The sequence below is a fragment of the Tachypleus tridentatus genome, chromosome 3, assembly GCF_004210375.1.
Source record: "Tachypleus tridentatus isolate NWPU-2018 chromosome 3, ASM421037v1, whole genome shotgun sequence".
Lineage (NCBI taxonomy): Eukaryota > Metazoa > Arthropoda > Merostomata > Xiphosura > Limulidae > Tachypleus > Tachypleus tridentatus.
The window spans coordinates 23,671,331-23,690,406 of NC_134827.1; the positions used below are offsets into that span (position 1 = coordinate 23,671,331).

Below are 19,076 nucleotides of genomic sequence, written 5' to 3' on the forward strand. Positions count from 1 at the left end.
TATAGAAAAGGTAATTATTGAATTCAATTTACAAGATGAACTCACTGAACTTTCCGTGGGTCTCGAAGCTCAATCACTATTTAAAAATACGACCCTCAGCAACTTCTGGAGTAATGTTAATATTGTCAATAAGTATTCAAAACGTTTCGTAGCTGTGAACCTTTTTTTACTTACATTCCCAAGTTCCTATATGCTTGAAGCTGGTATTAGCCATGTAAATTAAGTCCTAACAAAGCAGAAGAACAAACTGAACATAGAAGAACGTGGTGAGTTAAGACTAACACTCACCAATTTACAACCAAATATTAGTGATTTTCTCAAAGGTCATCAACCACATCCTTCTCATTAATGATGTCAGACGATCAATATAAAAGTAAAGTTGATTTATTATATAATATATTATTATTTTATATATTTTTATTAAGTTATTCTTCCTTTTTCTATGACTTTTGGATTTTTATTATTTAAAAGAATGGAAGGGTCAATAAAAGGGCAAGGCTTCCATGAAGAGGTCGACAGTCAAAAACGTTTGGAGACCCCTGATTTAGAGGGAAGGCAGCTAGTCATCACCACCCACCACAAACTCTTGGGCTACTATTTTACCAACGAATAATAGGATTGAACGTCACATTATAACTCGGCTTTTAACGAAACAGAAGAAAACGTTTAAGCTGTTAAATATGGGTCTGGTATGGCTAGCTGGTTAGGATTCTTGACTCGCAATTTGAGGGTCGTAGGTTCGAATCCTCATCACAGAACAAACTCGTCCTTTCAGAGCCGTTAAGACGTTATTATATAAAGGCAACCCCACTATACTTCAGTAAAAAAATAGTCCAAGAGTTGGCGGTGAGTGGTGGTGACTAGCTGCACACTTTTACTGATAAGAAAGGGACAGTTAGTGCTGATATCCATGAGCAGCTTTGCACGAAATGCAACACAAACTGTAAAAGATTCCTTTTCCAGAAGTTGGGTGAACTTGTGGAGATATATTTATCTGACATGGATATATATATATATATATATATATTTAGACATATTTATCTGACATGGATATATTTATATATATATATATATATATATATATATATATATATTTAGACATATTTATCTGACATGGATATATTTATATATATATATATATATATATATTTAGACATATTTATCTGACATGGATATATTTATATATATATATATATTTAGACATATTTATCTGACATGGACATATTTATAGACATATTTAGATATGTATTTATCTAACAAAATTCACGTGGTGCTGATTTATGCTGAAGTAAATTTATTTAAGGTGATTATTATATAATTTAACGGACAGATAAAGTAAACATTGCGTTATCCTTACAAACTCCATATTAACATAATTTGTGATAAAGATGTCCGAAAGATCCAGTTGTTTTTATATCTTTGTTCTTTGAGAAAATAATTGTTAACTTTCGGATCAGAAAACGCCAATAAGAGCCAATGAGAAGAGTTCTATGCTATTCTAAGAACCTACAAGAGAAATAATTAAAAAAAAAACACGAATATCTTAATATAATTTAGGAAGACGGGTGATTGGCTGTTAAGGACTGCACTCAGCTGATCCAGTTTTTTCTCAAGGTAAGCAGGTAACAATCATTGGATCGGATGAAAGTTATGTCCCCGAAGGAGCAAATGCTGAAAATCTTGAATATAGATCTGGCATGGCCAGTTGGTTGGGACGCTTGACTTGCAGTGCGAGGACCGCGAACTCGAATCCCCCCCCTCTTATCAAACATGCTCACCCCTTCCGCCGTTGGGGGTGTAATTTGTGACGCTCAATACTATTAGTCGTGGGTAGAAGAGTAGCCCAAGATTTGATGGTGGGTGGTGATGACTAGCTGCCTTCCCTCTAAATTAGGAACGGCTCGCGCAAATAACCCTCGTGTAGCTTTGCGCGAAATTGAAACCACTATGATTTCGATAGTTCTTTGTCTTAGATTGTGGTTTGAATATACCATGGTTTTTTATGTTTTTGTTGGATAATATCATTTAAAAAACATTTTAACAAGTACATAAACAGAGATAAATAATTAAAACTTTTGAAAGAGGGATGTTAGAAAATTGTTCTATTTTAACACGTACATAAACAGAGATAAATAATTAAAACTTTTGAAAGTGGGGTGTTAGAAAATTATTCTATTTTAACAAGTACATAAACAGGGATGAATAATTAGAACTTTTGAGGGAGAGAATATATATGCAAAAACGGCTCGTTTGGGTTGAGAAAATATTTTACATAGAAGAGCGAACAACGTTTCGACCTTCTTAGAAAAGCGTTCTATCATAACAAGTACATAAACAGAGATAAATAACTAAAACTGTTGAAAGAGGGGTGTTAGAAAATTATTCTATTTTAACAAGTACATAAACAGGGATGAATAATCAAAACTTTTGAGGGAGGGGTGTTAGAAAATCGTTCTATTTTAACAAGTATATAAACAGGAATGAATAATCAAAACTTTTGAAAGAGGGGTGTTAGAAAATTGTTCTATTTTAACAAGTACATAAACAGGGATGAATAATCAAAACTTTTGAGGGAGAGGTGTTAGAAAATTGTTCTATTTTAACAAGTACATAAACAGGAATGAATAATAAAAACTTTTGAAAGAGGGGTGTTAGAAAATTGTTCTATTTTAACAAGTACATAAAAGAGATAAATAATTAAAACTTTTGAAAGAGGGGTGTTAGAAAATTGTTCTATTTTAACAAGTACATAAAAGAGATAAATAATTAAAACTTTTGAAAGAGGGGTGTTAGAAAATTGTTCTATTTTAACAATTGCATAAACAGGGATTAATTATTAAAACTTTTGAAGGAGTGGTGTTAGAAAATCGTTCTATTTTAACAAGTATATAAACTGGGATGAATAATTAAAACATTTAAAGGAGGGGTGCTATTAATGTTGGATTAACAGAGGGGCGGTTAATTAACACCTTTGAAGATGTGATGAGTGCTCATAGTACAAATATTGCTGCAGATGGTTTCTAGTTTTATCCCTTAAACAGCGGGAGTGTTATAGGTTGCACCATCAACTGATGATGGTTGTCGTTTAAGGGTTAAAATAACTTTTAGAATGAACATATTTAGTTCAGTGTGTATACGTAAGAATGCGAACTGAGCAATTCATATGCATGTTCTCTAATTGTAACAGGTTCTATTAATGTAATAAAACTACGTTATGTCTGTCATAATCAGTGCTAATAAAATATTTTGACCAGTAGTGGCGAGTCTTTCATTTAAGTAATCACCAGTTCCCCAGTCCATTTTTTATTTTATATTTTTATATCGAATATATATGCATATAATTTAACTCAAAAACAAGCCGAAACAAAAAACGCTAAATCAACTGAAAAAATTCCAGAGTACAAACTACAATGTGGGATTATATAATATATGCAGCGTTTTCTGTTTGATTTGTTTTTGAGCTAAAATGACAAATTATATAATTAGTTCAGTACAAATTGTTTTGGAATTTCGCACAAAGCTACTCGAGGGCTATCTGTGCTAGCCGTCCCTAATTTTGCAGTGTAAGACTAGAGGGAAGGCAGCTAGTCATCACCACCCACCGCCAACTCTTGGGCTACTCTTTTACCAACGAATAGTGGGATTGACCGTCACATTATACGCCCCCACGGCTGGGAGGGCGAGCATGTTTAGCGCGACGCGGGCACGAACCCGCGACCCTCGGATTACGAGTCGCACGCCTTACGCGCTTGGCCATGCCAGGCCCAATTAGTTCAGAAGCTTGGATTTACTGTTTTTAACGCAGTCTTTCCTTACGATTTTTACTTGTTTAACTCCGTTAAAATGTAATTATTTTCACTAATATACGTACATATATATATATATACACACACACACACACACACACACAACGTTACGTGGCTCTTGAATTTGCTGTGGTCAGAACTGTTGTTACATTTTTTTTCACGTCAATCAAACTGCACTTGCCGAAGGGCGAACTACTTTGTTTCACTGGATATTGTTTCGATAAACATTAGAAATTTCTAACTTTTTGTTTAGAACTAAATATCTGTCTAAATGGTGTATAGAAGCTACATAATAGAACTGCTTAAAACCTGAGCCACATATATATTTATTTTCTTCTCATCGATTTATTAATATATTACCTATCATACAGTCACTTATGTATTCCACGTTACTTCAATAAACTTCGCTAACCCTAATAAATACCAAAAATACTCAGTAATAACTTGTTGAACTACATTGTGAAAAAATATGTTAAAAACAATTTTTAATAAGTATATTCAAAATGTTTAATTATATCATGACAAACTAAATAAAGTTTGGTGGCCATAATACTCTCACATATTTCAGAACACACACAAAAAATCAGATCCGGCGTGTCAAAATATAAATCAATGTCATTCAAACGAGACCATTGAAAGTTATAGTGTATATCAAAACGTAATCTAATGAAAGGTTCTAATTTTGAGCTGATAGACTCATCAACATCAATACACCGTCAACTTTTGTCTATTCGAGTTTAACCATCTCGCCTACATCTTAAAGTTCGAGGCAAGCTTTCTATAACAACGGGCTACGAACTATGAGCCCCGGATTCACTGTCTGAATATATTAACTACTAGGCCTAGGAAGTTATAGAGAAATATTCATAATTAACACTGTTTCTACATGGCTTTAATAAATGTCTACAGAATATACTTGCAAACGTTCCAACAATATTAACTGTAAGTCTTAATTTCCTTATAGTGATTTGTTCTCTCTTTTGCCATTTAAATATTATAAACAGCTGAAGGTTTGCTTTCATCAGGTGAAGTTACGAGTGTGAAAGAATTATAACTAAAAACTTGTACTTGTGAAAATAGGACTAAAACGCCTACCTCTGTTTAATAAGTGTCTCTTAAAACATTGACACAAAACTGCACGGCTCCGGTGATGTTGCTACGTTGTCTCCAAGGAAGTGTAGTTGGTGTTTCTGAGTCCTAAGCCTAAAGTTACAACAAAGGAAGCGAGAGCTTTAAAGTCGGACTTACTTGTCTTACGTGATACGTCGCTTTCTGTGTTCACTGCTATCGTTGTACTTGACTTAAACATATTCTTGACAGGCCGGTTTCCTTCTCTGCAAATAAACAAAGAAGACGGGTTATTCTTCTAAGCAGCGTGAATGTAGAACGGACCAGTTTTTGTGGCATGACTTGTTTGCTAAACGAAACTGGTTTCATCTTAAAATTATTCTATCTATCTATTATGTTCTTCTGAATATTCAGAATACTTTTAGTTAGTTTTAACTCTACTGAATACATATTCTAGAAAGTGAAAGAGTTACTGAGGTGTCAGTTGCGGATTGTTATATATTGCCACGATTTTAATTTTGTGACGACGAGAAACCCACTTTAAGTAAAACTATATCTTAAGACGGCTGGTATTAAAACTTTTATTAAAATAAACTAGAGAACAACGGTTCGACCTTTCTTAGGTCATCTTCAGGTTAACATTTGCAAACTCTCTTTGTTAACCTGAAGATGAACTTATTACGTCGAAACGTTGTTCTCTAGTTTATTTTAATAAAAGTTTTAATACCAGTCGTCTTAAGATACATAGGTTTAATTTATTACTTTTTCCCCATGTTTTATCTATAAAACGCCTAGTTCATACGGTTATAACTTAATCTCTGCGATAAAACTAGTTTGAGCCTGCGTAGTTAGAGATCTTATTTGGAAGATAATAACCACTTGAAGTCCACAAACTAACTACACCCAAAAGCTTGTGTAGCAGATATGGTTTACATTTTATCAGTTTCTCTGAAATTAAACAGATCTGTTAACAAGATGCTATACTGTCAACCTCTGCTTGTGTCATTTGTCTCGCGGAATAATGACGTGGTCTTATTCCAAGAAAACTCACCTCTTTATCAGTTGAGTGTTTCTAACACAGTGAGGAACACGCTGTGTATGGTACATAAATATGTCTGTGCGTGTGTGCTTTTTTTCATTTTGCAAAACATGCTGTATGTTTCTTTAATGCTTGGGTTCTTTACGTCACGGTTATGTATCACAGACGTATACAAAGCCATCGCCTAAATTGAAACTGTCCAAATGAATTCCTTTTTGGTTCAGGTTAAGGACGACTTTCTTTATTACCTTCCATGCATATCGAACTATAATAACCTATATAATTTCCAAGCCAACAAATTACTTTACAGTTTTGTTAACTTATTCAATACCATTATTTGTAACAAATTTTGTTTGTTTTGCAATTTCGCGTAAAGTTACTCAAGGACGCCGTCCCTATTTTAGCAATGTAAGACTAGAGAGAAGGCAGCTAGTCATCACCACCACCCACCGCTAACTCTTGAGCTACTCTTTTACCAACAAATAGTGGGATTGACGGTCACATTATAAAGCCCCCACAGCTGAAAGGAGGAGCATGTTTGGTGCGAAACCGCGACCCTCCGATTACGAGTTGAGTGTCTTAACCACTAGGCCATACCAGGCGTGTAAAATTTTTTAAAAATATCCTTTGATGCTGAAAATAATGCTTATGAGATTTTGCTGCCTCTATTTTACATTCAGGTGAGATAACTTGTGTAACTAAAAGATTATTGATTATTTATACTTCACAAAAAATGAGCTTTTTATATATTAATAATCACACTTTACTGATATATAACGCTGTAGATATGAGATGCAAACTTTACCAAGTGTTTTATTGTTTGTTTTGTCGAATTTCGTGCAAAGCTACACGAGGGCTTTCTGCGCTATGCGTCTCTAATTTAGCCCTGGAAAACTAGAAGGAAGTGAGCTAGTCATCATCACCCACCGACAACGTTTGGGCTACTCCTTTACCAACGAATAGTGGGATGGGCCATAACATTATAACGCCCCCACGGCTGAAAGGGCGACCATGTTTAGTGCGACGGGAATTCGAATTCGAGGCGAATGCCTTAACCCACCTGATTATGCTGGGCCTGTTAATTTACGTATTAATTCTATATATCTTAATAATTGGCCTTTAAAATGTAAGCAAGATCAGAATGAAAAAAAAAAACAAGGCTACCGTTAGCCTTTCAAACAGCCAATGTTAAACTTATTTCATCAGTAGTAATTACATTTGCATATCATAAATGGTATTCGAAAATCAAATTTATTTATTTTTTTATAATAACTAAAATGTATACAGATAGGTTTAAAGTTAGCGTGAAGGATTAAAAGCGGAGAACAACGATAAATGGAATTTCAATTGATGTTATACGCTCACAATGTAAAAAAAAAGAGCCTATTCAATAGGACGGTGTTTCGAACCCGCGAGCCTTTGATTACAAATTGTGTGCTTTAACCACCTCACCAGACCGGACTGAAAAACTAACGACGTTAACAAATAACAAATATTTCCACGACTTTGGATTATCAGCAATTTAAAGTAATCCATTTTTTTTCCAACTCGCAAAATATTTGATTCAAACTTCCAAATGAATCTACGAGATCAGAATTTTCAATCAACTCGGCAAATCTAAAGCTGTTTTAATATTAAACATTTTTTTTTCTTTATTTCTCTAAATAATAATACCTTTCATGCCAAGATAGTAACAATAAAACTCTCTATAACTTTCAATGCACTTCCAATACTTGAAAGAACTCTTTCGGCTAGCTCGAAACCAGCACGTCTTCATGGTTTACTCAATATGAAGAGCGCCAACAGGTGCTTAGCATCTTTACAGGAGCTCAAATGTTTAACTATAATTGTTAGTCCAGTGTACATTTGTACTGAAATACTGAAAACGCTTACGTACTCAACAGAGGAGGCCAGGTGGTCAAGGCACTCGACTCTTAATCCTCGAGTCGCAGGTTCAAATCCATGTCACACCAAATATGCTCCCCCTTTCTGCCGTGGCCGCGTTATAATGTGATGGTCAATCCCACTCTTCGTTGGTAAAAGAGTAGCCAAAGAATTGGCGGTGGGTGGTGATGACTACCTGGCTTCCCTCTATACTTACACTGCTAAATTAGGGAGGGCTAACGCAGATAGCCCTCATGTAGCTTTGTACGAAATTAAAAAACAAACAAACTTAACTGAGGAAAATATTATTTAGGACAACCATGTAGTGTTGAAGATTCATCCTTGAAGATTAATCACTGTTATTTTTAGATACTTGAAACGGTCGGTACTTGAAAAAACTTCATAATTATAAAATTGAGTGAATTAAAAAAAAAAAACGTATGTTTCACAGAAGTTAAATTTATTATAACCGTGCTCTTAACAAACGAGTACCCCGCTAGTACAACAGTAAATCTACGGATTTACAACGCTAACATCAGGATTTCGATTCATCTCGGTGGATTCAGCAGATAGCCCGATGTAGCTTTGCTGTAAGAAAACACACAAATACACACAAAACAAATGAAATATGGGTGAAATAAAGAGTTGTCTACTGTTTTCAAACTGAATAAAATGAGTCATAATATCACCGTATATCTAAGTTTTATCAGCCAAGATTATTTAAGAATTTTAGTTTCCCTTTTGAAATAAAATAAGAGATGTATTAAATTCGAGCCACCGTAATATTTACTTCTTGAAACTCACCGCGACTACATAACATAAGAAAAACCTGTTGGTACCAAATATGTTAAACGACACTTTTTGCTTTTCACTACTTTTATTGGTATGTTTTTCTTATCTACAATAACATAAGTTATCTGAAGGTGATGTGCATTCCGAATTTTGAAAGACTATATTATTTCGAGTAATAAAATAAGAAAATCTCAAATTAACACTCAAATATGAATCGTAATGTGAGTCGCGAGTTTTAAAAGCACTTCGACTCTTATCTTCACAGGCTAGTTATTATACAAACAGTATAAAAGCCCATCAAAAATGTCAGTAAACCAAAGACTATCAAATCTGAATCCTCCAACATACATTTACAGTTTTGACATAAGAAAAATATACCTTCTAGCTTCGGAAACCAAAATTATTATGAATATTATCTCCTTCACCTAAAGAGTGTCTTTTCTCAGCCTTAAGCAATGTCTAAAGAGTGTCTGTTACCAGCATTCAGCCTTATCTAAAGAGTGACTGTTCCCAGCATTGAGCCTTGTCTAGAGGGTATGTGTTCCCAGCCTTGAGCCTTGTCTAGAGGGTATGTGTTCCCAGCCTTGAGTCTTGTCTAAAGAGTGTCTGTTCCCAGCAGTGATCCTTGTCTAAAAAGTGTCTGTTCCCAGCCTTGATCCTTGTCTAAAGAGTGTCTGTTCCCAGCAGTGAGTCTTGTCTAAAGAGTGTTTGTTCCCAGCCTTGCATGAAGAGTGTCTGTTCCCAGCAATGAGCCTTGTTTAAAGAGTGTCTGTTTCCAGCAGTGAGCCTTGTCTAAAGATTGTCTGTTCCCAACCTTGAGCCTTGTCTAAAGAGTGTCTGTTCCCAACCTTGAGCCTTGTCTAGAGGGTATGTGTTCCCAGCCTTGAGTCTTGTCTAAAGAGTGTCTGTTCGCAGCAGTGATCCTTGTCTAAAGAGTGTCTGTTCCCAGCATTGATCCTTATCTAAAGAGTGTCTGTTTCCAGCAGTAATCCTTGTCTAAAGAATGTCTGTTACGAGCCTTGTCTAAAGAGTGTCTGTTTGCAGCAGTAATCCTTGTCTAACGAATGTCTGTTCCCAGCAGTAATCCTTGTCTAAAGAGTGTCTGTTACCAGCCTTGCATGAAGAGTGTCTGTTCCCAGCAATGAGCCTTGTCTAAAGAGTGTCCGTTCCCAGCAATGAGCCTTGTTTAAAGAGTGTCTGTTTCCAGAATTGATCCTTGTCTAAAGAGTGTCTGTTCCCAGCAGTAATCCTTGTCTAAAGAGTGTCTGTTACCAGCCTTGCATGAAGAGTGTCTGTTCCCAGCAATGAGCCTTGTCTAAAGAGTGTCTGTTCCCAGCAATGAGCCTTGTTTAAAGAGTGTCTGTTTCCAGCAGTGAGCCTTGTCTAAAGATTGTCTGTTCCCAACCTTGAGCCTTGTCTAGAGGGTATGTGTTCCCAGCCTTGAGTCTTGTCTAAAGAGTGTCTGTTCGCAGCAGTGATCCTTGTCTAAAGAGTGTCTGTTCCCAGCATTGATCCTTGTCTAAAGAGTATCTGTTCCCAGCAGTAATCCTTGTTTAAAGAGTGTCTGTTCCCAGCAGTAATCCTTGTCTAAAGAGTGTCTGTTACCAGCCTTGCATGAAGAGTGTCTGTTCCCAGCAATGAGCCTTGTCTAAAGAGTGTCTGTTACCAGCCTTGCATGAAGAGTGTCTGTTCTCAGCCTTGATCATTGTCTAAAGAGTGTCTGTTCCCAGCCTTGATCATTGTCTAAAGAGTGTCTGTTCCCAGCTTTCATCCTTGTCCCAGCGTCTATTGAGCACAGTTATTCTCTTATCGCATCGATTGCATTATTGCTGTAATTCCCTTAAAATCAAACATATATAGGGCAAAAAAGTGCCGAAACTTAGAGTCAATTACATCATATAAGAGACTAAATTCAGGTCAAAGGGAAACAGTGAATCAAAAGAAAAAGTATTATGGAAGAGAAAGTGGAATTTGACTCGTGTGATTCACGAAATCCGGAGAAATTGAGCGAGATCGTCTGACTGACTGACAGACACTTGGTTTTTGCGACTGTGATCATTAATACACATTTTTATTAAAGAGCAGATATTTTATTTTAAAAATTCCCCCATAAGGTATATTTGGTGATGAAGATAATTCATTGATCTTTAGGTGTTGTCATTCTTAAGCCTTGTTTCCAAAGTTTCCAGTAAAGTTCAGTTGTTGTTTATATACCCCTTGTTTCTAGAATCGGATCCTTGATTAAATAACAGGGCTTTAGAACTATACACTTATTAAATAACATGGAAGTTTTCACTAACCTTTGTAATAACAAGGTCAGCTTCTTACTTCCGGTTCTTATAAATTCTTGAGTCTCAGTCTGGGAAAGTGATGTTACATCATATCCGTTAATGGCCTTTACAGTATCACCTTCTTTCACTCCCTGTAGTCTGGCTTTACCTGCCTTGGTCAGCTGTAAACAGTGACTCAGTTATACATATTAAAATCAGCGTGGAACATCAGTTCACATGCAGCTGTTATGTAATTCAGTTATAAACCAGACAAGAAAAAAAAGCATTTTTCGAATACTCTGTTAATATGAATTATTCATTCATTTGAAGACGTCGTTACACGAAAACACACGAAAACACACGTAAACTCTAAGATAATTTCGAGGCAATAAAAGTTCACGCTTATGAATCTCTCCTTTTTCTTTAGTCATAGTACCATACAATATCTGAGCTCCGTTATAGGGCGTAAAGGACGCTTCCTTATGATTCACAGGCGTCCCAATATTCCAATGAAACTCATCCATTATCCCCAATTACTTTTATTGCTACTCCAAGAAGAGTCCATACCGGGAAAAAACCTTGAGCATGCGCACTAAATTTTACTGTGCAAATCTCTGAATGGGAGGGTGTAAACACAGTTTCAAACATGGTGTTTCAGAGATCCCGAGGGAGACAGGGAACACAAAATCCGTAGCCATGTTTAGGTTCAGCGACCCTAAAAATGTATTTTTAGACCCAATCGAACCTTGGTGTTTCTCCAGGAACATTTTGTCACTCCTGGTAGAGAGGCTACGTCGTAAAGGTTAAGACACCCCTCCTGGTGCACCCCAAGGAGGACTGCCAAGTTGATCCTGATAGGTTCAGAAACGTTGGGGAGGGGAGATTCGTTGGGAAGAGGTATTTATACACAAATATTCACATTGAATCAATAACGATCTAATATAGTATATTAAATATTTATAATAATAATAATACATTTGAATATATTTATATTTTACAGTTATGAAGTTTCTTTTGCAATTTCTTTTCCTTAGTGCATAGAGTTAGGTCTAAATTAAATGTTTAAGTCAGTTCACTGGGGGTTTATGGCCAAAAGCATTATTAATTGTGACAATGACTTAACACATACAATTACTACAGATTTAGTTCCTTTGTTTAGTGATTTGTAATACAAGTATGAAGGCATATGATGTGTTTTATATTCCTTATTCAACAGAGATATTTCACATTTCTTATTACACATAAGAGTGTGAACCTTTAACACAGAATTTTGGTTAACAAAGCATCTAAATTTTTCTCATCATAGTTACCTATTGTTCTTAATCATTCACCTATGGTATCACGAATGCCTACTCCTGGAAAATATTTCTGTTAAGTTGAGTATACCATTTAAAATTACACAGTGATCTTTTCCACTGGTAGGTCATATGACACCTTGAGGTTCCAACCTTCCTAATTTTTCTATGGAAACGATTGACAGTCACGGGGGTATCACACATATCCTGGGAAAGGATAGTATTATTGTTTGTATACAATGTTATGTTTTTTTAGTTTTTTTGTTTATTTGCAGTTAAGAAGAAAACTCCACAACTGGCTATATATAGTCTGTCCATCACGGACATTCCGCTGTGCCCCTGGAGGCTTGAGTAGGTTCTTCTTAATACTATTTACAGAGAAACCTCTAGAAGATCATTATATCCACTGTCCTTCATCACATCATCATGTGAAATAAATGCAGGTTATTTCACATTGTTATGTACTGTTTTTAATCATTTTCATTTTTTACAACTCAGTCAAAGTACAGCTTAACATTGCATAACATTTCCTTATGGAACCTCTTGTCATTCTACAGAAGAGGCCTGGCATGGCCAAGTGGGTTAAGGCGTTCGACTCTTAATCTGAGAGTCGCGGGTTCGAATTCCAGTCACACCAAACATGTTCGTCCTTTCAGCCGTGGGGCGTTATAATGTCACGATCAACCCCACTATTCGTTGGTAAAAGAGCAGCCCAAGAGTTGGCGGTGAGTGATGATGACTAGCTGACTTCCCACTAGTCTTACACTGCTAAATTAGGGACGGCTAGCGCAGATAGCCCTCGTGTAGCTTTGCGCGAAATTCTAAAACAAACAAACAATTCTACAAAAGCAATTTTGGCTCCGTAACCGAAGGCTTTACTTCGTAGGACATTCAGTTTTTCTCCTGACAATTGCATTTTCCTGTGTTTTTCTAAGCTTTTGTATTATTAAACTTAATAGTTTAGAAGAAGGTATTTACTAGGAATTAAAAAGCTTATAAACAGGAATTAAAACTTGTTACTTAGGAGCAATGATTGTTAGAGAGAGTTGTTGAGTCTCGAAGAACTCCCTTCTGCGTATCTGACTTTTTATAAATGCTGCAAAGATTTTTGAATATCCTTTTACTTTGTGGCCACAGAACTTGGAAGGATAACTGCCAGAATATAGTGCGTATGTGTGTTTGTTTGTGTGTTTTCTTACAGCAAAGCCACATTGGGCTATCTGTTGAGCCCACCAAGGGGAATCGAACCCCTGATTTAACGTTGTAAATCCGGAGACGTACCGCTGTACTAGCGGGGGGCCGAAATATGGCGCACCCATTACTGACGAAGCTTTCCTCTTAGTATGAACTTAAGTGTGTAGAAAACATGGATGATTGAGGGTCTTCACAGTGGTTTGTGTGGTCTGGTGAGTCCATGAATGTTATAAATATATATATATTGTACTCTTGTGGATGCAGCTTACTCCCAAGGGTAAGGAATATTTTCAAAATATAAATAAAGTGATATTTATTTTAACAGAAGTCTTAACCATATAAATAAAGCTGCTTTAAATATGCATTTTTACTTATTTGATTTCTTCACTTTTAAATCATTCTATTCCTCATAGCACTTCCTTTACAACTAATAGTTATCATTCTATTTGTTCAAGGTTTGTTTAAATATCTATACAATATATAGTAATTTTTTCAGTTAATTTTCACTGATGTTTGCACCAGTGGTCCGTTCACGTGAGCCTCTGTAATATCAGACACGTAGTATATCAACAGAGTTTCTCACACACGTGTGTATAAACAGGAACTGTTTGATAGTCATTAAGTAAACAACGATCTATGTAACAATTGCTCAACACTTTTCTTTGGTTCCACATCTATTAAGTTAGCTGAAAGTTAGTTGCTATGGATAGCTGTGCAAGTTATTTTGATACTTTGCACTTTCGTAGTTAAAAAACAAACAAACGTTAGCTGTTGTTCATGAATTTCTTCAAACGTTAACTGAGAACGATGAAACAGTAACAGTTTACATTATTTTTTACTTTGTTTGACCAATTCTGTGATTGGGATACCAGAAGGTTTTTGTTTCTCAGCACCTGTTGATGTTACACGTGTTTTACTTTCTCATTTTTAGGTAAATAACGTTCATTATGTATGGACTTAAAGGTTTGAACTTAGAGAACCAATTCAGACTTCTATCACTACAGTTTCAAGCTAATTTCAAACTTTATTACTGTATTTCTACTAAATTCTGATACCTCAGTAATTCATAATAACGTAGATACATTCAATGCATGTAAAGTTAAACAACCATTGTGGAAGATTCCTTGAAGGATGTACACGGTGCTTAGATGCATTGGACGCAGAGTGTATGGCTGACTTCTGTAGTGATTGTAAGGAAGTAAAATGGTAGTCAAGATTTCATGTTGACTTTAAACATATGAATTCTATGTCTCATACTGACACCTTTTCACTTATGTAAGTGGATAAAGTCTAGATGCATTGAAAGTTGTCAAGTGAGTCAATAATTTAGGCCTTGCATCTGTATACTGGTAAGGCAGACTGGATGATGAAAGTAAACCTAAGAATGCTTTTAGAACTCGAAATTATTTGTGTGTGTGTGTTACATGTTATATGCAGATACTGCAGTTAAGAAATAAATTCTTGGAGTTATAATCCACATCAAACAGTATTGGTATTAAATGTTAGAAAGTTTATAATTTCTGTGGACTACGCATTACTGAAATGGCTATTGAACTTTAAAACTCTAGAAAGGATAATTTCATGTTAGTTCATGATATTCCAAGAGTACGCCTTGGAACACGGAAATTCTGATGGATTGTCTCACCATATGATGAGATATTTTTCTCTTCATTGAATCTTCTGACCCGGAGGTAATGTGGGAGCTAACGCCATTTGTGCTATAATGGTAACAAACCATGTCGTAAGAAATTCCACTGGTGGTTGTGATCCACATTTAGAACTTCAGGAATTCTGGAAAAAACAACTGAATAAACCAGATCCATATAAGCACTTTTTACCAAACACCCAAGTGAAATGTTTGTTATCACTGATTGATGTAAGTAGCATGGAAACGTGTAACCTATAGCACTTGTGCAAACAACTGAAAGTGCAGGAAGAATCACTTTACCATTCTTATAAGCTGCTGAAATGTAGTTTTTCAATCTGTGTTACAACTAATGGTGTGTGCAGCTCTTAGGCGGAACAAGCTTCAGACTTTTGTCAATGCAGATATTGGAGACAACCAAGGTGTCGCACTTGTTTATTTCTATTGCATTTTTGCACATTTTTAATCCTTACAGAAACAACCAGAATAAACATTCGTCATACATTATATTCGGTAGGAATATATAGCTCCCTGTGGACAGGATGTATGGTCCACCCTTGATGTGTACAATTTTATGTATCAGCGCCTAGGAATGACTACAATATGGCGGTACAACTGTTGCAATAAAGGAGTTAGGTAATGAATTTGTTCAATGTCAGAATTAGGTATGGCTTTGACACATACTTATGATATACAAGCAACTTGGATGTGGCTGGAAAGTTTCTTATCTCATCCTTTTACAACGTTTACCATTCACAAACGAGCTACTGTGGTCAAGTGTCGTGTGTAAGTGGAGCACATTGATCAGATGAGACTGTATATCACCGATAAGTTTTCATGCGTTGGCTAGACAAGAAATCAAAGGTTAAGATTGGTGTGTCAGGCATCTCATTGGCACAATGGCATGTCTTCAAACCTTATGTCTCAAGAAACCGGGTTTTAATAGCTGAAGTGGGCAATTCACGTAATTTTGTGTTTAATAACAAACAACAACGGTATTTCAGAGTGCCATTTAATATCACCTCAATTCAACTGTTGAGGAAAACAAACACTATAAAGTAGTGATTTGGTTGGGTGAGATGAATCAGATGAGAAAGTGCCAAGAGATGCAAAACAGTTCTAATATTAGAGCAAGACATCGAAAACACTTCCTGAAAAATACAGCTGAGAATAACTATCAGATTAGGATGTTCACTTGATGTTCAATTCATTGTTTACTGAGCTCTCACGAGGTAGTTCACAATAAAATACACGTACTACACTGTGTGGTTTCACTCGATTATTAAAAATTTGTTCATTGTATGATTAATGGAAATGGAGGGGTATCGAACCCTAACTTTCTGAGCTATCGACAAAACTTTCACTCAAAGATGCTAAATATTGGACAATAGGTGGTGAATTATTACACAATTAGAACAACTGGTATCAGTAGATGTAGTACATGGAACAACTAGTTTGCACAACTAACAATGATCATTACAGGTTGAAAAACCCAGCTGAGGGGTGTGACCATTACTCTACGAGATAGTGAACAATTTTCTAAAGTAAAATGTTTATTTGAGAGTTTGGAAGAGTCACTCACACTGTCTATCTGAGCGGTAGTAGAATTTCTTCAGAGCAGGATGTATGATGCTTGATAAATCTCTCTAGTGTGTTAGAGTACTGTTCAAACATGTTATGACGAGAGAATATTTTATCTGTTTTTTTTTCCCCATTCTGGAAGGCTAATTTTTTCATGTCATTACAGAATGTAAATTTCAACACTATGGTAATACTTCGCTGATCCCTGTTGATAACTGAATGAGAACACTTACCATTCTTTATAATTCCCATATATTTGTACCAAGGGTATGTCATAAGGGTTTTACTTGAATGAAGAAGCTGATAATACCTAGGGTCTAAAATAACTGTTATGGTACCTCAAACAACGTCTTACCTATAGAGAAAGAAGCTTGCAAGGAGCCAGCATATAGTACTGGTTTCATGGCACTCCACATATAAACCTTGAAAAAAAAACAATGTTTAACACTATATATTATGTTTTGTTGTCACGTCACTGCCCACAAAACGTAGATAATTATCAGTACAACAGAGAATCCACATAAAAGCTTTACGTGATGTTGGTTGAACTATCTGACAAATTGTTGCAGACATGAAATACTCCCTAAATACTGTCAAGTACACTTTAGATTGTAAGACAAAGATAGGTAAAACTGAAAATAGGAGAGTAAGAGAAAGAACACCTGAACACAGTGATACTGATGTTAAGTATCTTCGTTTATACAATACCTTTCGGACAGAAGGAAGACTGATCTCAAACATGAGATAAACAACCATGTACCACATATCAGAAAAATGTTCAGATCTACAGAATCAAGAAAACTTAATAAGAATGGAATATTTGGTCATGTGACAGTTTAAACATGTTTTACTTCTATCTGCAAATATTCCCAAGAGACTGAAATTTGCTAAAAGGTACAAACTGGACTGTTGATGATTAAAGAATGATGTTATGAACAGATGAGTTCAAGTTTGAAATAGTTGGTTCAAAGTGAAGGTTGTATATCTCGTAAACGAAAGGCGAAAGGTAAGTACCTCAACGCATAATGGTGTGGGGGTATTTGTCTTCTGAGGCGATAAGAGATACTTGCAAAACAGATGGAATAATGAACCAGCGCAAATACCATAAGATACTAATCCGTCATGGTATACTAGTGATTTGTGTATTATTGCTAAAGGATTCTACTACTAAGAAGGTAATGACTCTAAACACTATTTCATACTGTACTTACATTACTTAGCTAAGAAAGAAACTGCTGGAGTCATTCAAATGATGCATTGGCCCCCACAGAGCCCCAGTTTCAAACAAATTGAGAAGATCTGGAATTTGATGGTTCAAAAACTTGACAAATCAAAAGTTGCTTCCAAAGAAACTTTATGAGACTGTATTAGAGATATTTGGAATAAAATTCCAAAGAAAACTTTGACTGAATGTGCTGCAACCATACCTGAAAAGACTATCTGTAGTTATTAAAACAAACGGGGGGACACACAACATATTAAGTGTTTGCTGAACTCGGGGGGACACACAACACATTAAGTGTTTGCTGAACTCGGGGACACACACAACACATTAAGTGTTTGCTGAACTCGGGGGGACACACAACACATTAAGTGTTTGCTGAACTCGGGGACACACACAACACATTAAGTGTTTGCTGAACTCGGGGGGACACACAACATATTAAGTGTTTGCTGAACTCGGGGGGACACACAACACATTAAGTGTTTGCTGAACTCGGGGGGACACACAACACATTAAGTGTTTGCTGAACTCGGGGACACACAACACATTAAGTGTTTGCTGAACTCGGGGGGACACACAACACATTAAGTGTTTGCTGAACTCGGGGGGACACACAACACATTAAGTGTTTGCTGAACTCAAACACTTCCACTTAGTTTCTGTTACACTAAGTACGAAGATTAATAAACTTTTGATGTTTTACACGTGATTTACCTTCTATTGTTATTTAAAAATAGCCTGAGATCTAATTTTTGTCTTTGCCCTAACACTTTTTCTCAAAACTGTATATATATAATTCATTCATGTGCTGTGACAGTGTTGGGCTCATTCTCAACATAAAATAAATGTTATGACTCTAAGTCGAAAAGTCTTCGTATCACTAGATTTACTTGTAGTTGCTTTCGTGTGACACCAACTATGGCAAGTTGATCCAGTTGTGAATGGTGACACAATATCTTACGTTCCGGTTACTGGTTTTGGAAAATCCGTCTACGGCAGCAAATTTATTTTACTGTAAGATATTTTGTTTAGTCTAGGTTGTTTTTAGTGCATATTACAAATATTTATTTCGTAAAGCTAAGAAAACTTGCTCAGTTTAATAACTCGTAGATGGCAGAACGTTCTGGTGCCGCAGCTAACAAGACATAGCTAGGCCACGTGCCCGAACGAGTGGCAGCAATTGGTACATGTGACAACGTGTTAGGTTGATATATATATCAACCTAACACAGTAATATTTCGTGTGTGTGGTGTTGCATACCCGTACAGACGTTACAT

At 35.9% G+C, this 19,076-nt stretch overlaps 1 protein-coding gene across 2 annotated transcripts in view; it reads right to left on the minus strand.

Moving 5' to 3' along the window:
• The window catches only part of LOC143246537 (sorbin and SH3 domain-containing protein 1-like), a 106,076-nt gene that overhangs the window by 53,564 nt on the left and 33,436 nt on the right, over nt 1-19,076 (minus strand). For both annotated transcript variants that reach the window (XM_076493405.1, XM_076493406.1), the window contains exons 2-3: nt 10,890-11,041; nt 5,055-5,140 (exon numbers count right to left, since the gene is read on the minus strand). The gene's annotated coding sequence lies outside the window, so the exon portion shown is untranslated. The remainder of the gene's footprint in view (nt 1-5,054; nt 5,141-10,889; nt 11,042-19,076) is intronic.